The sequence below is a fragment of the Lepidochelys kempii genome, chromosome 21, assembly GCF_965140285.1.
Source record: "Lepidochelys kempii isolate rLepKem1 chromosome 21, rLepKem1.hap1, whole genome shotgun sequence".
Lineage (NCBI taxonomy): Eukaryota > Metazoa > Chordata > Testudines > Cheloniidae > Lepidochelys > Lepidochelys kempii.
In genome coordinates, this window is record NC_136400.1 from 8,512,788 (window position 1) to 8,535,042 (window position 22,255).

The window sequence follows — 22,255 nt, forward strand, 5'->3', positions numbered from 1 at the left end:
GCCCCAGTCACTGACCAGGACCCCACTGTGTCAGGTGCTGTACAAACACAGAACAAAAAGACAGTCCCAGCCCCCATGGTAGATGCTTTGAAAGAGCCAAAAGCTTATAGTCTAAGGCAGTGCTACTCAAAGTGGTGGTCCGTGTACCGGTGCCAGTCTGCGAGCCATCAGCTGCCGGTCTGCGAGCACATTGGAAAAAAAAATTGCCAGTCCCCCACATCTGATAGCTTGAGAAGCACTGGTCTAAGGCCTTGTATTCATTGGTGGCAGCATGTAGGGTACACGGAGCGACAGATGGCCGTGAAAGGCAGGCTGCGTCCTCCCTGTGGTGTGCAGCTACACGTGGCAGTGAAATGCTCTGGCAGTGGGAGACGACACTGGGTATCTATGGGAGGTGTTGCTTGGGCCTGTAGAGAGCTGTGGAGGGTATATACCCTAGGGTCCTGGCATGTCTCTACTCACTTGCAACAGGCCTTACCATCTACACTGCTATACAATCATGCTAGCAGGGGGTGCCGTGTCCATGCTCTGCATGTTGCTGTTAAGAGCAGACCTGTCCTAAACAGACAAAGGGTCAGGGAAAGGGTAGATTATCAACCCCATTTTAAAGAAGTGGAACTGAGTCTCAGAGACATTAAGTGACTTGTCCAAGGTCACTCAGGGAGACTGTGGCAGAGCGGAGAGCTGAACCTACATCTCCTGAATCCGAACCCAGTGCCTTAACCTCAAGATCATCCTTCCCTTATTGGTACTGTGATGCTGGCAGACTAAGTTCCAGCTCATGCCAAGGTCCCTGTGTCTCAGTTGAACACTGACAAATACACAGCTGGAGTCAGTCTGGCTCCCCTGTGTGTTAGCACTGTTAAAATAGGTACTAGAGTTATAAGCATGTGTTTAGTGTTTAGACTTTACTGAATACTTGTAAGTTGCTGCCAACATAAATCTCACTTATAACATCTCTATCCCATATTGCAAGGTAATAGTTGAGTGGTTGTATTGTGACTATAAATCACCAGGCAGGAGAGAGACATTAATTAGTGTGAAGGGCTGATCTCCCACAAAAGATGTTACGCCCTCCCAAAAGGAAGGATCCAGCCACACCAGATGGACTACTGAGGGACACTGCAAATGCAATTTCCCCATGTACCATCAACAAGAGGACAAAAGACTTTCCTTGTCCTGCTCTCTTCCCTTGTGAAGATGAGCCATGCAAGTGGACTCCTCCCATCAGCTCAGTTTGCAGCTCTGACCACATGGCAGCAGGGGCAAAAAAAACCAACAACCCCAAACAAAAGGAACTTGGGATCTTTATGCTGCTTAGATTCTGGGGGCGCAAGTGTTTCTAGGCATAAACGAGAGATCCCCAGCTGCTTAGCCTGGGTTAGCCCTCAGGGACATATAGTGCTTGCTGGATAGAAGCTTTTATTACCTTTTGAAATTTACAACTGTAACTCATTTGTGTACGTTCATCTGCTTTAACCTTGTAAATAACTCTTATTTCTTTTTCCTAGTTCATAAATCTTTAGATAGTTTACTATAGTATTGGTTACAAGCAATGTCTTTGGTGCGAGATCGAAGGTGCAATTGACCTGGGGTAAGTGACTGATCCTCTGGGAGTAACCTGAATACTGCTGTGATTCTTGGTGTAAACAATCATCTATCACAGTGGTTTCCAACCTGTGGTCCACAGAGGCCTGGGGGTCTGCAGACTATGTCTAAGGGGTCCACAAAAGGTTGTTGTTACCCTGGTACATCAGTTGTCAACCTGTGGTCCGTGGGTTTCCAAAGGGTCTGCACCTCCATTCAAAATGGAGTCTGCGAATGAAAAAAGGTTGAAAACCACGGATCTATCCCAAAGGCATGCTCAGCTGGGTGGAAAGATAGATGGGAGCACCCAAGGGGACGGTCTGTGATTCCAGGTTAACGCTGTTATAGCACCTGAGGAGTTCAGACTTGGGTGGTGAAATCTAAGTATAGATCTCACAGCCAATTTGGGGCTTATGCCCGGGTTCCTACCAGTCTCCCCTAAGCTTCCTACTCCTGCTCTTGAGTCACTGCCTGCAGGCCACGTTGCAATTATCCTGAAATTAACTAGTATGGATTCCTCCAGTACAAACTATGTGCCTGCTGTCAAGGCAGCTCCGTGGAGGCCAGCCACATCCGCACTCCAGCTGCCCGGCTCCTATCGCTGAACAAAGTTTCTTCCACAGCCGAGGCCCCTTGGGCAGCACCAAGGACTCTGAGAACAGAGTTTATTCCCCCCACTCCCACCCCACGTTCCATTTTGCCCATGTGTCTGTAACACTACGGCACCATCACGTGACCCATCCCCAGGCTGATGAGATCAATTTCCCTGAATAATCCTGGAGACCGCTCAGCTGAGAAAACACTTGGAGGGATGAAGACCCAGCCTCCTTCAATGAACTAAGAACTGCATGTTGATAGTGTGTACCTTTACAGCCCATTAATTCCATTTGGGCTTTGGAGACACTCTCTCTCTGTGATTAGCACAAGACACAAGACAGCCAACACTGCACACAAGGGAAATTTAAGTGCCTGAGCCTGGAAGAATATAGCCAAGTTCTATATGAAAGGGTTTCCTGGCTGCTATTTCTGTGCAATGTGACTTTTATTACCAGCCGTAGAGAACCTAGGGAGCCAAAGAGACCCAGAGCTTACACATCAGCCCGGCAGCATCTCTCTCATTCTTTCAGGGAAAGAAGAAAAATCACATGCTTAATATTCCACCAGCCCCACCCCTTCCCTCACATAAACCAGCAGTGCCTGGACCAAAATAGAGCTGCCTTTCATTAGCAGGGCAAAAAGTAGTAACAGCAATAAAAGCAATCCTTTTTCCAGCAGCCCCCAGAGAGGCGCGAGCGCGCCAAGGAAACTGGAAGTGCAGGTGTTCCCCGTGTTGAGCGCTGCGCCGCAAGAGAATTGGCGGAGGGGGTGCCCAGCTGTTTGTACGGCGGCTGGGCACCTGCCGGAAGAGGCGCCACCCGCCATAGCAGAGACCTGCCTCTTTCCCAGTCCAGAATGTTGGGCGTACGTGACCCCGGTATATGGGCATGATTGCCCATGTGCCTCACGCTGCAGTTCCCACTGGGGCCTGGAGGGGGCGGGATTGTCCATTGTTCTCACTGTGAGTTGCCCTGTGCTGGCCCATACTCTCTTTCAGGGGCAAGAGGTGCACTGTCCTGGCCAGTGCAGAGGGGAATCCCCCCGACCCCTGGGCTGGTGGAGAGAAACACCCAGAGGAGTTTGGGGGGTGGGAGGGGAGGAGAGGGGAGTTGTTCTTTGAGGGGCAATGAGATGCCTGGGGTTTGTTAATTCTTTTCCTATAGTGCTCCCTGTGGGATATTCTCCCATGTGCATGGGTGTACGGCTGCAGGATGATGCCTCTCTCCAGGAAGGGGAGGTGAGAACAGATCCAGTCTCTGGCTGGAAAGGAGAGCTAAAGGGTCTGATTCTTCCTGCCATGAAGGGAGAGTGGACAAAAGCAGTTTAAGGCTCTTTTGCAATCCCCATACTCTGTGACCATGCAGGGCCCCTGGTGTAATTTAGGGCAGCCTTACAGCTGCTCTAATTTGCCCCCCTACTCTCTTTCTCCCTGAAAGAGAAGCTGTGAACAGAGACAGTGAACTCCAGCCACACTCCCAATCCAACCCCCACACCAGGGGCTGGGAGTGGGGCAATGAGAGCCATTACCCCAGCTCTCCCACAGCCAGGAAGGCCCCCTGCACTTACGTGTTTTCAGGGGACAATCCCACCCATGTTAAGGCCCCTTTACACTGGCAGAGTCACTGAGGCTCAGACTCCAGATGCCTCCGCCTCTGGCTCAAAAGTCTCTGGAATCAGCTTTGAACATCAGCAACATTGTTTCAGCCCTGTAACTTTTTGCAATCCACTGAATTCCCTGCAGAGTGGCTATTAGAAGTCTTTCCGCAGGGGCTGTCTCGGTAAGCACAGGGGCGTGTCCCGGGCCAGACCTTTTCCTCCCCATGCTGTTACGGGGTGCCCTCTGCTCCAGAAGAAGCTGTGTCTCACCCATGGGAAGGGCTCTGAGAGCCCTATAGGATGCAAAGTGTGAGGGGCATATCATTAGCTCTGGATCTCAAGGCCCAGCTCCATGGCTCTAGGGAGGGCAGGTTACCCAACAGAGAGCGTTCAGGGGTACCCACAACTCCCACTTGGGGCTTTGCCAGGAACCAAGAATGCAGGTCAGATTCCTGCTGCCTGCAGAGCCTTATTTTGCATAATACCCACAATTCCTTCTCCTGATGCCTCTTTCCCAGCTCCAGAATAATCCTCCCTCCTCTCTGGCCACAGTTAATGGTTCTGCCAGCAGCCCAGGGATTCACTTGGCTTGTTAACCCTTCTGGAGCTGTCCTTGTCCCCCACTAAGGCTGGCTGGTCCTCGAGAGGTGCAGTACATTGCAGCGCCCATGCGTGGAACTGAAATCACAGTTTGCCAGCTGGGCTGCCCCTCCCCTCTGTTCAACAGCTAACAGTGTGGTGCAGGGACATACAACACAGGGGATTTGCTGCTGGCTGATGCTCCATTGCGTCACGCCTAGATATGTCCCTTTACCAAATCCCCCCTGATCTGTGGCAAGGGGGAGTCAGAATCCCAGATAGCAGGGCTGAGCCCTGATCTCTGTAACTGACCAAACTGGAACCCTGGATCTGAACTCCTGAGCTTTGGGGGGCTCCAACATCCAAGCAGAGTTTTCCAACCCCGGGCCTCTCTCTGTTACGGCAGCCTTCCCCGCGATTTCAGAGTATAAGGAAATTGCCGGGCTGACAGCTCTTCTCTTTTTACCCACCAATCGGGTCCGACATCAGCAGCTGCCGAGCAAACTTCCCACACCTGCCGGGATCTATGGTTGAACATGGAGGTGTCCCCCACTCCATGGCCTTTCAGCCCTTCAACAACTGCCTATTAAGGTGGAGGTTTCCATTATTGTGTCACCAACCTGGACTGAGACTCACCAACCTCATTTCTGACAACAGCTCAGCTGGGGATCTGACCAGATTCCACCCAGCACCCTAAGCTCTGCCCAAGCAAGCAATTTGTCCTGATTCCGGCTGCACCGCTTCAAGCCCATGGGCACAGACTGTGATTTGCACCAGAGCAGCTTAATCAATCAGGGATGTCACCTCAGCCTAGTCAGTCTATTCTAGGGGCTTGCACCTGTGCAGTTACATCAATGGCTGCCCATCGGGGCAGATGCCCCATGGACATCCCTTACAGCAGCCCCCACATCAGGCCATATCACTCTTCAACCAGGCAAGACTTCAGTCCCTGAGCCGCAGTCCCTCCCCAGCACCCACGGTTAACATTTGTTGTGTTGGTGGGTAGGGCTGCGTCAGGCACGCACTTCCCCAAGCCCACCCACTTGCCATCTGTGCAACAAAAGCCACTTTTTAATCATTAGCGCTGCAGGACCAACAGGAGAACTAGGCGGGCGGCGATCGCATCCTCACGGAAGAACGGTTGCAACGGAGCTGCCCCTCGTGCGAAAGAAATTGATCTCCTCTCGTCACCACGGGCAGTGGGAAGGCAGCGCACACGAGGAGAAGGAGGAGCAGGAGGTCTCAAGGCTGCTGACCCTGTGCATAAATCCACGCACCCCCCGGGCTGCTGTGGAATTCATCGTGCTGGCCCAGGGGTCGTGTGCAAACAATGGCTCGTGCCTGCAGCTATCCTAGCAGGGCAGCCTTTCATGGGGAGTTTGATGGGGCAAGGGGCCCCTTCACTCTGCCTCTTCTCCCTCCCTCCACATTCACCTCAGTCTTCACAACCCCTTCAGTGTCTGTCTCCTCTCTCTTCATTCCCCTTTCCTCCACTTCCCTTCTCAGCCCAGGTGGAATGCCGATCAATGTAGTCAGAGACGGCAGGTCCCACCGAGGTGTGGAGAATTGGGATGGTGTCATAATCTTTAAGGCCCCTTGCAATCAATATTGGGATCCTACCATTGGGGGCAAAGCTTGTATGAGTCCCAAGAGTTTGCTCTGTATCCCAAGGAATGGCATATGGCAATGTTAGTGCAATTGCATTAGTAACATTTTCTTTGGATCAATGGATAGATAGAGGGACAGACAGGATTGTCCTGCAGGAAATGACTGAACTCTTTCATAATAGGCATAATTTCCTGCAGGGAATGAATTCACAGTACAGAAGACCCTTTTCAAAGCTCGCCAGTGTGTGCATGAATTAGTGCAAGGGACCCAGAGCGAGGCCCCCTGATTCCTAGCCCCAGCGCTGTCACTGATTCATTGTGGCCAGGCTTTTCAAAAGAACCAGTGATTTTGGATGCCCAACATGAACCACATTCAGAGGCCCTGATTATCAGCACGTGGGTGCTCAGCACTTCTTGAACATCAGGCCCTGTCTCACTCTGGGCCCCCAAAATGGATGCCCCTTAAATGACAAATGCCTTTTGAAAACACTGGCTGGTACAGCAATGAGATTATCAGCACACCCCTGCTGTCAAATGTATCTACTGTCTCCCTCTTAGTGGAGTAGCTCGACTCACCAACTCAAGGGTTCATCAAGGACTGTGAAACGTTTAGATGTAAGGCGCTAAGCTCTGTTCTCTAGTCTTTCTCTCCATGTCTCCAGTTAGAGGAATACTGCCGTTGTCTCTGACTGAATACAGCTTTGGGCTCCGAGCCCAGCCACATCCCCAAAACACAGCTCCATCCCTGGGAATGTTTGGCAAGGAACTGCTGATGGAATCCTTTCAGTCATGCAAACTTGGCTGTACAGAGTCTATTTACTTATTTAATTATTTTCCCTAAAGGCGGAGAAATACCTTATCCCAGCAGGAGTACAGCAGGAGCTCCCAGGGACATCAAAAACAAAACACATATAATTGCATGTGGGGGGAAGTAATCTATGAATCACACAGGTACAGAAAGCTTGATTGAGGTCTGAAGGATCAGGGAGAGCGGGGGGTTTGGGTAATGGGCAGAGGTTTGCAATGACTGGGGCTAGATTTTGGGGGAAGGCCATTTCATGGGGGCATCACACAGGTGTGGAGGAGCTGCGTACAAGGGAATCAGGGTGAGGCACTATTTGGAGTAACAGGGCCAAGGTTTGCAATGACTCATACTTGTTTTTAGTGGGAGAGTAGATCAGAGCATGGCAAAATTTCACATACTAAGCAGGCCACTTTCATCTTGAAGCCGTGTTGGCAAATGTTGGTGTCAGCAAAAGGCAGATTACACCAGTAACAAATAGGATACTCCTGGTCTGTGCAGAATAGAAATCATTGGTGCCTCACTCATGGAAGATGGAGTAAACTCAGCTGACAGCAGCTCCAGTTCATACCCATGAGATCAGATCCCCACTCTGTCCTCAGAGAACATCTGCCAACCAGAAGACAAAAGACAGTCTAAAGAATATGACTGGAAAACTTTGTTCTAATTGCATGTATCCAACCCTCCCTATAACGTATTCAGCTCCCCGCGTGCTAATCCGTGGCAGCATTTAAGAATACAAAATATAGGGGGTTGGGTATTAGGAAGCCCATGACCTGACCACCTGGATATTTGAATAGTAACACTGGAATGAACTGGCTAGTGTATCTGTGCACCATTGTCCCCTATTAGGGAATCAGAATTTTCCAAGTGTGTCTCATAAGCTCTACGTCTCTACACAGAAATTGCAATGAAATTCTGTGTCTCGTCTGCAGGAAATGAAGTGTTAAGTGGCCACAGCTGCATTATAGTATTTTGCAGTCTTCTGGCACTTTCCATCCAAGGACCTCAAAGGAGCTTACTTAATGAAAAGAAATTAATGTCTGTATCACTGTACTTATTTATTACAGATGGAGAAACTGAGGCACAACTGGCAGCAAAGCTGGGAATACAACCGAGTGGGCCTGCTCCCAAATTCTGTATTCTAACCACTCGACCATTCTTCTGCCCAGTCAAGCATCAGCTTGAGAAGAGACTCCCTAACGTTATTGGGGCAACTCTGTGGACACTGCAAAACCTGTTTGGCCCAGGGAGAGAGCTCTGCATACAAACAGATTTTGTGTCTGTGATATATTGAGGAGTCTCTGACATGAGCAGGTTTTTGCTGTCTTCACACTGGGGATTTGAAAGACGGTTTGCATCCAACTGGGATTTCCATACATCAATATTCATGAATGTTATCCGCAAGCAGCTTTGATCATTATTAATTATTATTTGTATTCTGGCAGCACCTTCAATGTGCTAGGCACTGCCTCCTCCTCCCGCCGACACCAGGAATTCAGTCTATATCTAAGTACCTACATGGGCCCGCATCATGGCCCCAACCCTACCCATTTCCTCCAGCATACACAGGAGAGCGGAGGCAGATACAAAGAAAATACGTACAATTTTTCTATGCATATTATTGTAGCAACCTGCCTGGAACTTGGAGGGAGGAACACAGGTTTCAAGAGGGAAGAGTTTGGAGGAAGCACCTGGAACTTGATCAATGGGCACCTGGCCAGAGTCAAACACTAGCTATGGTTGCAGCATCTCCATAAATAGTTCTCTTAATAAACAGCCAGTTTAGTTTTATGAGCCTGGAGTTCTTTCATGTTATTACCCTGCAGGCAATGTGTGAAACAGTGATTTCTGTTATTATCTGTATTACAGTGCAAATAACACTGAGATGAGGGTCTCATTGTGCTAGGGCTGCACAGACATATGGTAAAAGGCAGTCCCTGCCAGGAAGATCTTACAGTCTCAAGAGACAAAGGGTGGGAAGGGAAAACAGAGGCACAGAGAGGGAAAGCTATTTGCCCAAGGTCACCTAGCAGGCCAGTGGCAGAACTAGGAACAGAACCCCAGTCTCTTGACCCTTCCATCTAGAGCCCTGACCATTCAACAGCACTGCCTTAGTGGATACACACATTCTATTTATTGTTTCAATTATAATTAAATAATTATATAATTTAATTTAATATATTTAAACAAACCCACATCAAATCTACCCAGCGGCTCCCTGATGGCCTGCGTTAAACGGACGTCACTGGCTGACATGTACCACGCCAAGGGTTGGTTTGCACACAGTAGAGAGCAAGGCAAGGCAAAGACTTCCATTTCTGCAAGCAGAAAATTCACAGAAAGCCCCCGGGTCCCCTGAATGTGCCAATCTCTGACCTCTTTGGACCTTGGGCCTCTGGCTGGCAGCAGCCTTCAGATATAGAACTGGGTCTGAGGAAGGTGCTGTATATGTGGGGCGGGCTGCCCCATGCGTTGCTGTGTTGTAACACAGCGGCACCTAGCCAGTGTTCCTCGGGGGAACGGGTCTTGCTGTACAAAGCAGGGCCATTATGCGGTTCTATAATGGGATAACAAGGTTTGGTCCTGGCTCTGATCTGATCCCCTGGCAGGTAGGGGGACGTAGATGGGCTATTAGCGGCCAGCCACGAAGCGTAGCTTATTTTTCTTTGGCCTCACCAATTCATTAGGGGCTTCGCTGGAGTGGGTGGGCGAGATTCTGTGGCCTGCATTGTGCAGGGGGTCAGACTAGATGATCATAATGGTCCCTTCTGACCTTAATATCTATGAATCTATGATCTCTGTGATTAACCAGCCAATCCCCTGTAGGCATTATGGAACCAACCTGTGTTATTATTTGCAATGCAATATAGCTCCAAGGTTCCAGTCACGCTCCTGCTGTGCTGTGCACCCAGAATGAAAGAGAGAGTCCCTGCCCCTTACAATCAATGGGCTTGTCTACATGCAAACCTGCACCAGCATATCTAAAGCAGTGATTTTAAATGGATGTCATTAAACTGGTGCCAGCCGCAGTGGGGATGTCCTTTAATCAATATAAACCTGGTTTATATTGAGTTGGCTTTTGTCCGACAGGAATATGGTTTAGCTAAAAGGGCATCCACTCCGCCTTCTGTGCTGGTTGAACTCAATCCCTTTAAAAAGCACGCCTTTAGTTAAACCCATGGAACTTGTGCGGATGGAGAAGGCCTAAGTAGTTCAGAAGGGGGTTTGAAGGGCAGTGCCTCAGCGGTTCGTTTCAGAGAGACATTGGCTGCGTTTACTGAACATGAGCTCTGTGCCCCAGGAGAAATGAGGTGGCTGACGCCAGCGCAAGGAGACACTCAAAAGCAGGGCATTTCATTTATTTATTTGTTCTAACAGAAAGCCAGGCGGCGGGGCCAGGCGGCACGGAATTATAATGGCTTTCCCAGAGAGCTGACGTTTCCCTTCAATTTCATATTTCAGACATTTTTAAGGGGAAAAAACCAGCCCGTGTGCACTGTCTGGGAGACACATTTTGTGTGTGACCTTCTGCACAATGTCTCCCAGAAGGCAGGTGGGGTTTATTTCAAACTAGGGGAAACTGGGAAAGCTATTGTGGATTTGAAGAAGTGTGGAAATGTTCCACAGGGTCCTCGGCTGCCTATCAACACGGCTTAAAGAGAGCAGGCCACCTGCAAAGATAGCAGACCAAGCATAGGGGAAGGAGGCCTGCGTACCTGCTGGAAAGGAGGAGATCTATCAGCAGTGGAGTCCTGGGTATTAAGTGTTTTGCTCTCCAGCCCAGGCATATAGAAACACTGGACTGCTGATTGTTCTAATAGGAGATGTGCTTTCTGCTCCTAAAATGATGGGATGCTTATGCCCCTCCTGCCCTAGATTGTTGCTGTGCACTATTAAACAGCTGGTTCTTTCCACCCCAGAAGTGGCTGCATTTCAGTAAGAGGTGAAGCAATTCCTGTGTACGGTATTTCACTAAGTGCCTGACAGGGAAAGCGTGGTCTAAAAAGAAGGTCTGTGCTCAGAAGAGCACACAGAAGCTGAGCAGGGCAGGCAGCTGTGAACACATGACAGCTTGATTTGTGTTTATCTCCTCAAGAGTCGGCGACACTGTTTTTGGAGAGGTTTGGGGGTCAAATTTTGCCTCCAGATCGACACCCTTGAAGTCAAACCAGTGGGAGTCGAGGGGACTCAGCAGCTGGCTGGCTGTACGAAAAATGATGCATAGCATTCCTCAGAGGGCTTTGCCTTTCAGGGATCTCAGCTGGCTGTCAGTGGGATGTAAAGGAACCTGTTTCTGTTGTGCTGTTTGTTTAGGACACTGAGGCTTCTGAGACGTGCAAAGCATTCAGTGGTTCCTTGAAAACACGAATTCAAAGCTGCGAGTAAGGAAATGCAACATTTTCCCCCTTTGCTCCTTTGACAGCAGCAGCCTAGATGCCACAGCCTGGGATGGTGGGGGAGGGAGAGAGCTTGCCTTCTGCCAAGTGGCTGCTGTAACCGTACAGCAAAGTCATGCATAACAGACATTAAGCAGAAGGAGCCACTTGGACCTGGCCTCTGTCTTGAGATCTGCTGGAAAGCCAAGTCTCCTGTCACCTTGTGTGAAATTTGCCATCTGTTACATGGCATCAGGACTAGGTGCTGAAGGTCGGGGCGGTGGGGAATACCTGCAGCACCCCTCAGATTATGAATGGGAAAATTGCTACTCCAATTTTAAGAAGAGTCCAAATTGTGATCTCAGATACAGCACTGTAAGGCCCGTTGTGGGATTGCTCAGGATTTACGCCAAACAAGACATGTCCCGGCCTGTGATATGTCCCTCCCAGCACTGCAAAACAGGAGACGATATAAGCCAGTTCCAGCTGTCTGGATCTGTCATCTATCCCACACTCTCTAGGCCTGGCACTCCTTGAATCCCAGTGAAACAGGTTCCATAACCAGTCCCGTGTCAGAGAGAAATAGCTCCAAGGGAAACAGCCTCTGGGAGTATCAAGGTGAAAGGCTAGTCTTGGTAAATTCCATGGGGATGTCATAATTCTGCATTGTCATAGTCTGGGTAAGGGCCTTGGAAGCTTGGTCTCCATCCGCAACCTACTTCACATATCCCCAATACACTGTGGCCTGGGGGTTTGACCAGACTGAATCCCTTTTTGGGATCCTTGCCCACTTTCTGCTCAGGCTTGTTTACTGGCCCATGGCTGGGACACTGCTGTGGTTTCTCAGACCACTTCAAGCAGTTGTGGAAGACAATCCTTCAACACCCCCCATTTAACCTGGGCTTTCCCGATCTGTTTACAAGGGCTGCTGATTTGCGGGTGCCTGTGTTGTGGGGAAGTCGGCCTTAGGAGGCTAACATCCCAGAGCTATTTCACGCACCACCATAGGCAAACCCCTGCCTAGAAAAGTACATCCGAGCTGCAAAAGCAGGAAGTGGGCTGTGATCTTTGGACTGTTTCCTGCGATCATTACGAAACCTCTGCAAAGGGCCAGCCTGCCAAGAGGGGCATAGTAAAAGAAAAATAATCTTGGATCTGAGCAGCCCACAGGCTGCCGCTATACCCTGAACCCTGAACACAAGACATCTTGCCCGCTGTCCTCTATCTCCAGGATAGGAATGAATTGCAGCGGGAGTCTGACAAATCCTGGTACGTGCAAGTGCACTGATCCCAGTTCAGTTTCCATCTGACTCTGATGACCCAGAACTGCCGTGTCTAGCCCTTTGGAGAACCTGGATCCCCATGCAGAATAATACATCCCCAGGATTACTGTATGCTTGAAGTGAGTAGCTCAGCTTCTTCACAGCTGGAAGTTGATTGAACTATCACAGGGGTTTCTATGGCAGCCATCATTTGTAATCATTGAAAAGACAATTTGTCCATTGTAGACTTCCTAATGTATCAGTAGCATAGTGGCTCAAGAGCAACAGGGGCTCTTCCAAGATTTGGGGCATTGCTAAATAGCGAAGGAATTTCCTCCCAAATCCAAAGGATCACTTTTAAACTGGGAAGCAGGATAGTCAAGTGTCATGCGGAGAGTTTACCATGTAAGTTTATAAACCATTAAACTTCATTCAGGTGTTACTGGGCCCCAAGGCCAAATATACATCCCTAAGAACAGGGCTTCATACGCAACTCTATGGCAAGCTTACCCACAGGAAGCAAGGCCCAGGAGATGGGAAGATAAGGAAAAGGCAAAAATCCTGACCATTAGGTCACACAGAGGCTTAGGCCTGCCAGTTACATGAAGGCGTCTAAATGCCATCCTGGTAGCATACAAAGCCTCAAAGGGTATTGAACCAGCCTGCTGGGCATACCCCCAGCCTGTGCAGAACTGGTGTAAGACCTCTACATAAGCCCTGCTCTCAGCCCCCTCCATAGAATACATGGACAGAATGCATTGGTCTAGGGCTAGCCTCTGATTCCCAGGACACAGCTCAGGCCTGGTCTACCTAGAAAATGACGTCAATTTAACTACATTGCTCAGATGTGGGGAAAAACCAGCGTAAACCCCCGTATAGACAGCATTAGGTTAATGGAAGAATTCTTCCATTGACCCAGCTATGGCCTCTCGGGGAGATGGATAACCTACGCCAAAGGAAGAGCTGTACAGGGTTATCCGGAGTGACAGCATAAACCACAAGAGAGAAACATGAGTCCCCAAAAATGAAAATGCAGCTGCACCAGGTAGGTGCATTCGCACTTCTTTATTCTACTTTCAGTACCATGGAAAAACCCAGCCACCTCCCAGAAATCAGCACGACTGCCAATTCACTTACTGTGCTCCTGAATGGATTTGCACTTGGCTAATCTTGTGCAAATGCCTCTCTTGGCGCCTCTCTTCTCAAAGTTGTTTCTCTACATGCTAATAACTGACCTTCCGTTCAGCTCGTTCGGTATTAGCATTGCATGGCGTTTGTTCCCGGCTATGCAGCATGGCCTTGCTAATGCACCCTGACGCCTGGGAGAGCCTTTGGAAGCTGCTGCTGCACCTGTAACGTTTCCTCAATTAAGGACCCACCCTTTTCAAGTTGATTTGGCACCGTGACTCCTCCCCTCGTGGGTATTGTTACTCTTTCTCTTAGTACATAATGGGTATTCGGGGCCACTTTTATTATGAAGATAACAGTCCAAACCAGCTGGGAGCAATGAGGAGGCAAAATTTAGGTTTCAGGGCGATGGGTGCTAAGGAAAAATGGAAGGAAGACAGGAAGGATGAAGATTAGGTAGACAGACAGACAGACAGATAGATGGATAAGCTGGTCTGATAGAGTGTGTGGCAGTTCTCCAGGGTTACATCCAGTTCTTTTCAGACAGAGGAGGATCATCTGAATACAGTGTCCCAGAAGAGTGGGGATGCTGAGGATCTTGGAAACCCTCTCACCTGGCTTGGCAAATGGCTTGTATTTTTATTCGGTCCCAGGGACCATTGACTGGATGATGGCACCTTATGACCCCCACGAGGCTAGAATCTCATGGCACACCCCATTGTCCCAGCTTTCCCATGCTTGGGTGGTTTGTGAGATGTCAGACTTTAAAAATCCCGTGACTCAGATTATATCCTCTTCACATCCATCCTGTCTTCTGCTTGCAGAGTATCTCCCTGGCCTGGGACCCAACCTCGCCTCTCCTGTGCCCAGTGGTGCTGGTGAGGAAATGGATTTCTAGGGCAAACAATGGAGGTTCTGCTTTGAAATCCCTCAAGCCAATGGCTCTGAAATGGGTCAAGCCAGGTGGGTTTGGAGAGACCCTCCTTCCTTGATGAGGCCTTGGGACTCTCATTACTGAGTCCAGACTTTTGTGGGAGAGAGGAGAAGATGCCTCCAGCCTATCATCAACCCCCCGGTTCCTGGGTTAGAAGGGGGTGCTAATTACCCTCAGGATCTGGGCTGTAATTACCGTGGGACAAGTCAAAGGCTGCTCTAGCAAACTGTCATTCCCCAGTGCCGGCAGCCAAGCCGAGTCAGCAGCTGGAAGCAGAGGGGCACCAGTTCACCCTGCTAGCAGGGGGTTCTCCCGTTGCACCACGCTGATTCTAGAAAACTCCAGGCCGAGAACTCACAGTCACTTATTTATTTCATTTGAGGGCAAACATTAAAGAATCTCCCATGGAAATAGAGTGATCCCAGAGAGTCTGGGGATCCCAGGTGGCAAAGACTTTCCACTGAAACACAAGCGTCGTTTATAAAGCACCAACCAAATAACTCTCCTCGGAGTCAGAGTTTCCGGGAGTGGCACTGGGGCTGCTCCCCGTAGCCGCATTGTCTCTGAGTGACCGTCTCTCTCTTCAGACTCTCAAATCTCGATTCAAGAATGTTGTTTGGGTTGAAAAAGCTATGACTTGGAAAAGTGAGATCATGGGTGAAGAGGCAGGTCCAAGGAGAATTAACCCTCCCATCCCCATCATGACCTCTGGATTTTCAGAAAGCAGTATTATAATGAGGCATGGCAAAACTCAATGTTTTAATATAATTTAACCAATAATATCAATCTTTATTGTTTAGCATTTTTTCAATTTTGATTGATTTCAGTGATCTCCGTTGCATGAAATGATGGGGCGGTGGTGGTGGGGGGGCTGTCAGATAATTATTCAATGAGAGTAAACAGAGAGATTGAAAAAGTTAAAGCTTTACAAACTGTTGACACCAAATCATCAACATCACGTGTCAAAATATACAATGCAAATAGCCTTAAATCAGCAAGTCAACCCTGTTTGTACTGTTCACTGGCTAGTCCATCCGTCACAAGCCTAATGCAAAATTCTAAATCACTGAAGTTTGGCTGTAATATGTTCAAAAGCAACATTTTTCTTACTTTGTCCGTCTGTCTATTTCTATGATTATCCGTGGATATATTTCTTTGTGAGGATGTGTGCGTGGGTGTGTACAGTGGAATTGACGTTTACCGACACAAATCTAATCCTTCCAAACCTAATTAGAACCACTGGTTATGGCCAATTAGTAGATGTCATGTAGGTGCCATACAAGCTTCCCATGCACTGTTTGATGGAGACACCTCCATTCCGATCTGCCACATCCCCTGATAACCCTCTGCCCCCTTCACCCCTGGCCTTCCTTCCCCACCTCCATCCACTCTGCTAGTGCACCTCAATGCCATCTAATCCCGTCTTGGTCGCTACTGGAGCTCTGCCAAAACACCTGAATCCAGACCTGCAGCACCCCTGGCTACTTCACTCTTTGGCTCCAGCTCTGCTGCCCATCAACCCTATCCTGCCGCACGCCTTGCCGTGCTATTAGTATTGTTCCCATAGTTATAACGCCTAGAGCCCCCAGTCATGACTGGCTCCCCCTTGCGCTAGGTGCTGTATAAACAGAGTTAGAAGTGGTCCGGGCTGGGAAGAGTTTGCTGTCTAAATGGACTAGACAGATGAACAATAACTGACACCAAGCAAAATGTCAAAGGTGCACAACTTGTAGTTAGATTTTTTTTCTCAATGAAGAGCCCCCCCACCCCCCTCCCGCCCCAGGGACCCCAGCCAGCCTGCTCCTCCACGGTTAGGCTTTGATTTAAGCAATCCATACAAGGGAGCAGGGTTCGAGAGGTGCTTGGTTTCCCAGAGGACACTCTTACGAGTGATCAGACTGAATTCTGTGTCTGCCGTTTACATTTCCAGGGTAAGAGGCCATTCCCAACCCCAAACTCCCATTCATGGCACAGACTCTCTTATAACAAGCTAAATGAATTAAATGGTTTCCTGGCTTATGCTAGTACTGGGCACAAAGCCTATGCTTCACACCCTGGCAGTTCCCCTGGGAATGTAATATGGAACCTCTGATGGCCACTAGTGGCCCATCCCCTTGGCATTAGGTCTCAGCTTACTGCAGCAGCACAGGGCATGCAGGGGGTGGGGCACTTGTTCCGTACTAACTCAGAAGGAAGGGTGAGGCCTGCTGGATCACTAGCTCTATTTCCTACACTATCCTGGCTTTTCACTGCAGCTCAACCATCCAAGTCATGACCAGGGCCAGTGCTGCTTAGGTTATAATATTTGACATTAGTGCAGCAGCAGGTGGTATCTATACTGTGGGTCTGATTGATGTTCCACATTCCCTTTGAATCTGCCTTTCCTGGCCTCTTCTTTGAGAGCACAGCCCAACCCAGGTATCTGGACTCAACCCCCTTGCTGGACAGCAAAGCCCTCCAGGAGCCCTGCAGTGGCTTGTAGACCTGCTGCCCACTGCTCGGCTGTTAGCTGCCTTTTCCAGGATGCAATGAGAATGAGCAAGGGAGAGAGAGAGACTCAGATTTGTTTGGAGAACTGGCACCCTCTGTCAGTGTCAATACAAGCATCCTTTCTGCCTTTCAAAGAGGATGGAGAGAGGTAGCGCTGGCAAGGAAGACTGCATGGATGCAAACTCTCAGACGTGCCAGTCAGGAAACATCAGGTCTGAGATCCACAGGCCCTGCAGAGACATGCGGCAGAGTCTGAAGTCAGTTAAGGGCTATTTCTCTGCCTCTCGCCCTGATGTTCTGTAGTCACCACTTCCTGGATCTAGCTGGTCTTTCTGTGTCGGCACTTGTACCATGCTCATCATCGGGCTCTCTCAGTGCCTTCTGGGAAATCTACAAGGCTAACAAGCAGAGCCTGGATCCTATATTCTTGAATCTCTCTACGGGAAGGTGTTCAAGGCTTTAGGCTTAGGTGTTGCAGATGGTACCCTCCCAGCTGTCACTCACCCTGGCGAGTATATAATATTTATAGGGTATATACCCTGTCTAATATAAGAGTGGGTGTTGTCACTATCCAAAGAAATGTCTAGCCCTTTTAACAGCCTACTAAGTTCTTGGTGTTAGTGGTGTCTTGAATTCCCAAAGATTTGACTTTGGTTCACCTGTCTAACAAGTGGGTAATTTACATTATTGTGTGCACCTCCTCTCTTTGACAGCAGGAGAGACCCCTTCATAATTGTGTTGCTCTTCACATTAGACCAAGGACAGCTTGTGTGAAGCAAATAGGGTCTTTTCCTCTTAACTGTAGATCCACCTAACAGCACACAAAATAGAACTTCCTGGTTGGTTTAGTGGGTAGGGGACCCTTGCCTCAGACTTGGCAAGCCAAGGGTCAAGTCTGTGCTTTGACACTAATCGTAGGACTGGAAGGGACCGCGAGAGGTCATCCAATCCAGTGCCCTACTCTCAAGGCAGGGCTAAGTATTATCCAGGCCATCCCTGACAGGTGTTTGTCTAACCTGCTCTTAAAAATCCCCAATGATGGAGATTCCACAACCTCCCTAGGCAATTTATTCCAGTGCTTAACCATCCTGACAGTTAGAAAGTTTTTCCTAATGTCCAACCTAAACCACCCTTGCTGCAATGTAAGTCCATTACTTGTTGTCCTATCCTCAGAGGTTAAGGAGAACAATTTTTCTTCCTCCTCCTTGTAACAAGCTTTTATGGACTTGAAGGTGAATACACATTTAAGGTATTTATTCATGAGGAATCAACGTGTGTTCTTAGTCTAAGGTTTACCTTGTCCTGCAAACTTGTGTGAAAACTACAACTGCCTTGTTTTCATTAGGATTTCACCTTATGTTAGCTAATTCAAGTTAAGAACACATCTTTTTTCCTAATGAAGCTAATGCCTTAGTCTCCCGGTGCCTCAGTTTCCCATCTGTAAAGTGGGCATAATAGCACTTGCCCAACTCATAACTGTGTTGTGAGGATAAATATATTAAAGATTGCATGGTGCTCAGATCCTATCAGAATGAGGGGTCTTGTAGGTACCTCAGCATATGTCCATGCTTGAAAGTTGTTTGGGGTTATGTCTATCTGCATTAAGTGTTCCTGAACAACTGAATGCGAGCGGCATATCCACACTGCATGATCCCAGGTTAATGTACTTCTCTTTGGGATCATCATGCCCACGCACCCCTGCACTGCTCCAAATAAGCACTCAGCCTTCAGGGCAGCAGACATCCCCCAGTGCAATATTCCTCCACTAGGCTCTATGCATTCTGGTATTTTTTTCCACGGTGCCTTGTGGGATAGTTACCCCAAAGCACTGGGATTCTGGAACTCGGGGTCAAACGAATTAATTCCCAACCAATTAGTTCCTCTCACTACATCCCATCATTCTTCTGGCGTTTATGAGCCATCTCCCTTTTCCAAGCACTTTCACACAGTGTAGCGGAAACACTACTGAGTGCTGTGCCCCTGACGGTCATCACTACAGACAGGTTGCTTCCCATGTGTCCCAAACTGTGGGCAACGGTTTCTGGGGCAGTGCAATACAGGCACCTGGAGAGGAGGCGGCTGAAATCAAGCTGTCGCTTCTGCATGAATTTTTCCTGGAGCGGCTTCCCATGGTGGGCTGCTGTTTTGAGGCACGGCCAACGAGCTGTGATGGGCGGGGCAGGACAGAGATGCAGACCTGGGAGACCAGCAGAGATGGTTCACCCCACAGCTGTAGCGCTGGACCCAGGTATGTGGTGAGTGGTATCTGGAAGCTCGCCACACCCTCATTGCTACCAGTCAGCAACTGCCCAGTGTGGTGTTGGTAGATCAGCCATTGGGGCTATTGTCATGGAGGTGCAGTGGTGCTATCCGGAATGTGCTGTTGCCCTAGGTCATAAAGCTTGGAGATGCTCAGGGGTTTATTGCTGGAGTTGCATGGTTGGGGTTCTCAAATTGTATATGGGCTAGTGATGGGAACCACATGCTTCTTTTTGTCCCACCCCCAGGACTCAGAATTCATCAACGGTAAGGGGTGTCTCTGCACGGTGCTGCAAGGTCTGGCTGATCACCATAGAAGGTTCATCGGTATTAATGGAGGGTGGTCTGAGAAGGTCCATGATGACAAGACCACTGCAAACTCTGCACCTCATTCTGCAATAATAAACGGAACTGTTGCTTGGCGGACCACGATGGACCTTAATGGTGTTGGATTCCTCATGTCATGTCTGCAACTGCTCAGTGAATGCCAACGACAACCTTGAATTGGTTCTTACTGTGTCCCACAGCACGCTAGCCTCCAAGGAACTTCCATGTTCCCCGCGGCTCATCTGGCGGCTCTGCAAATACTGCAGGATCAGGTGCTCTGTGCTCGCAATGCTCATCACAGTAGTGCACAGCTGTGCAAGATCCATGCTTACAGAGATGGCGGATGCGTGGGTTGGCAGGGCTTTTGAAAAGAGGCATGAAACATTATTGGCTGCAGATAAAATTATGGGATGGAGAAAACTGCATCATGAGACATAGAAACCATGTTCCCGGTCCTCCCGTAGAACGCATTTGCTCCCATGAGGCATTGCAAACCCTTCCCCAAACAGCCTGCGCTAGATGGTGGCAAGTTGCACAGTGGCATAGCTACCCACGGTGCACTGCTTTCCGCATCAGTGCAAGTGTTAGTAGTGAGGACGTGCACCATCAACCCATGGAGCATAGTGTGGACATGCAAAAACGATTTAATTACTCTGGCACCTGTATGTCGACATAACTTAGGTCGACTTAATTTTGTGATGTAAACTTGCCTCAATGACGGGTGGAAGGAAAAGGTGGACAGGCAAGCTGAACATTATGAACAGCCAGAGAGGTGGCTTCTATGAAATGCTTCAACTGGTCAAGGACACAGGGTCAGGGATGTATTATGCCCCTGCTGTGAAGCCAAGGTAGCCTTGCGGACAACCCATCTACTTTAATGTAAGGCTATGGCTACACTATGAAATTAGGTCAATTTTATAGAAGGCTTTTCTCATGATTGCGTGCAGGGACCAGTGATGCATGGTACAAGGCTCATAGCAAGCTTCACTTGGGAATTTTATCCTGTTTCGGGCAAGGCTTTCATGAAATTTCTCAACAACCTCATGACATTTCCAATGACATTCAATGTAATAAGAAATCATCTTACAAGCCCGTGCCAAAAACCACGGGGCTTGTAAGTTGTGTTAAAAACTATTGCCTAGGCATTACACAGATTAATTGCTGTGTAGACCTTTAGGCTCAGGCTGGAGTCCAACTCTGGGATCTTCTGCCCTCCCAGAGCCTGGGCTCCAGCCTGAGCCTGGACGCCTACCCTGAAATGGATAGCCCCGCAGCCCGGGCTCTGCGAGCCCAAATCAGCTAACTTGGGCCAGCTGCAGGTGTTTTACTGCGGTGTGGAGAGAGCTGTAGCAGGCAGGATGCTGCTCCGAACAGCATTCATATTGCTACAGAAAGTGTGACCCTTTGATCTCTCCGGCCATACCTTGCCCAAATAAATAGCAGCTGCTCTGTAGGACAATGATTCCATACAACCAGCCCCTTTCCTAATAACTTCCATGAATCCGCCTCCTGTTCTTTCCAGCTACAAAGAGCGCTCCTACTAGCAATTCGTTACGAGTTATTAGGGTCACTGCAAGCATCCCAAAAAGCAGTGATAGTTTAGGCTGGGATTTTCAAAGGAATCTACATAAAGACAACCTCCTAAGGGAGTTTGGCATCCATCTCCTGTTGAATTTAACTAATTTACTCCAGGCTCCTTCAGAAACCCTAGCCCCGGTGCCCTGACTGCTGCTTTACTTACGGGTTATTAGCGGCTGGATGAGGATCTATTGGTTTTTCTTTTGTGAGGGGAGCGGGAGGAAATGTTTGAATAACTAATAATTATGTCTTGAAGTTTTAAAAATACCATGTGCGTCGAGAGCTGGTGAAAGCGGATAGCCCCGGAATTACAAAGGCCTCTTGCTTCTCCAGAGGCAAGTTGGCAGGGAATAATGTGGAATCTGGAAGCAGCTTGGACTGCCCTGGCCCGTGTGGTGGATAAATAATAATATTTAAGCCCTTGTATAGGCCTGTTTGATCTCAAAGCGCTTTACAAAGCTGGGTCAGTAGCGTTAGCTTCATAACACAGATGGGGAAGCTGGCACTGAGAAGCGAAGCGACTTGCATAAGTTGAGCGACTAGCTGTGGCAGAACTGGGAGCGGAGCCCCCAAGCAGGAAGGCTAGGGCTGTAGATAGCATGTGACTCTGGAAGGCTCCGGTCCAATTCCTTTGGCTGTGTGAATCTTGGCAAGTGCCTTCGGGCTTGTCTACAGGGGAGTTATTCCACTTTGCAAGTGGAATAAGCTGATCTGGAATAAGAGCATCCACATGTGGAGTTAATCAAGAGCAGTGAATCCACTTTAAATTAGCAGTTTACCTTGTTCCAGATTAATGTTCAAGTGGAGACAAGTCCTAAATGTCTCTGGGCCTCAGGTCCCCCATCTGTAAAATGGGGACGGTAGCGCTGCCCTTCTGCACAGGCATGTGATAAAGATTAAAGATGGTAAGATGCCCAGATATTACAGTAATGGGATCATAAAAGGATGGATAGAAACCCAGGACTCCCAAGTCCTGGTCTATGCGCTGTGTGTCTTAGATACTTCTAGGGCATCCTTCCCCACAGTATCTAAGCAAGAAACTATTTTGCTTCTCATGTGGCTTGACAGAGGACTCCAGCTAACAGGACTGTCAACCTGGCACCTTTCAGCAGCAGGTGAAAACAAATTCT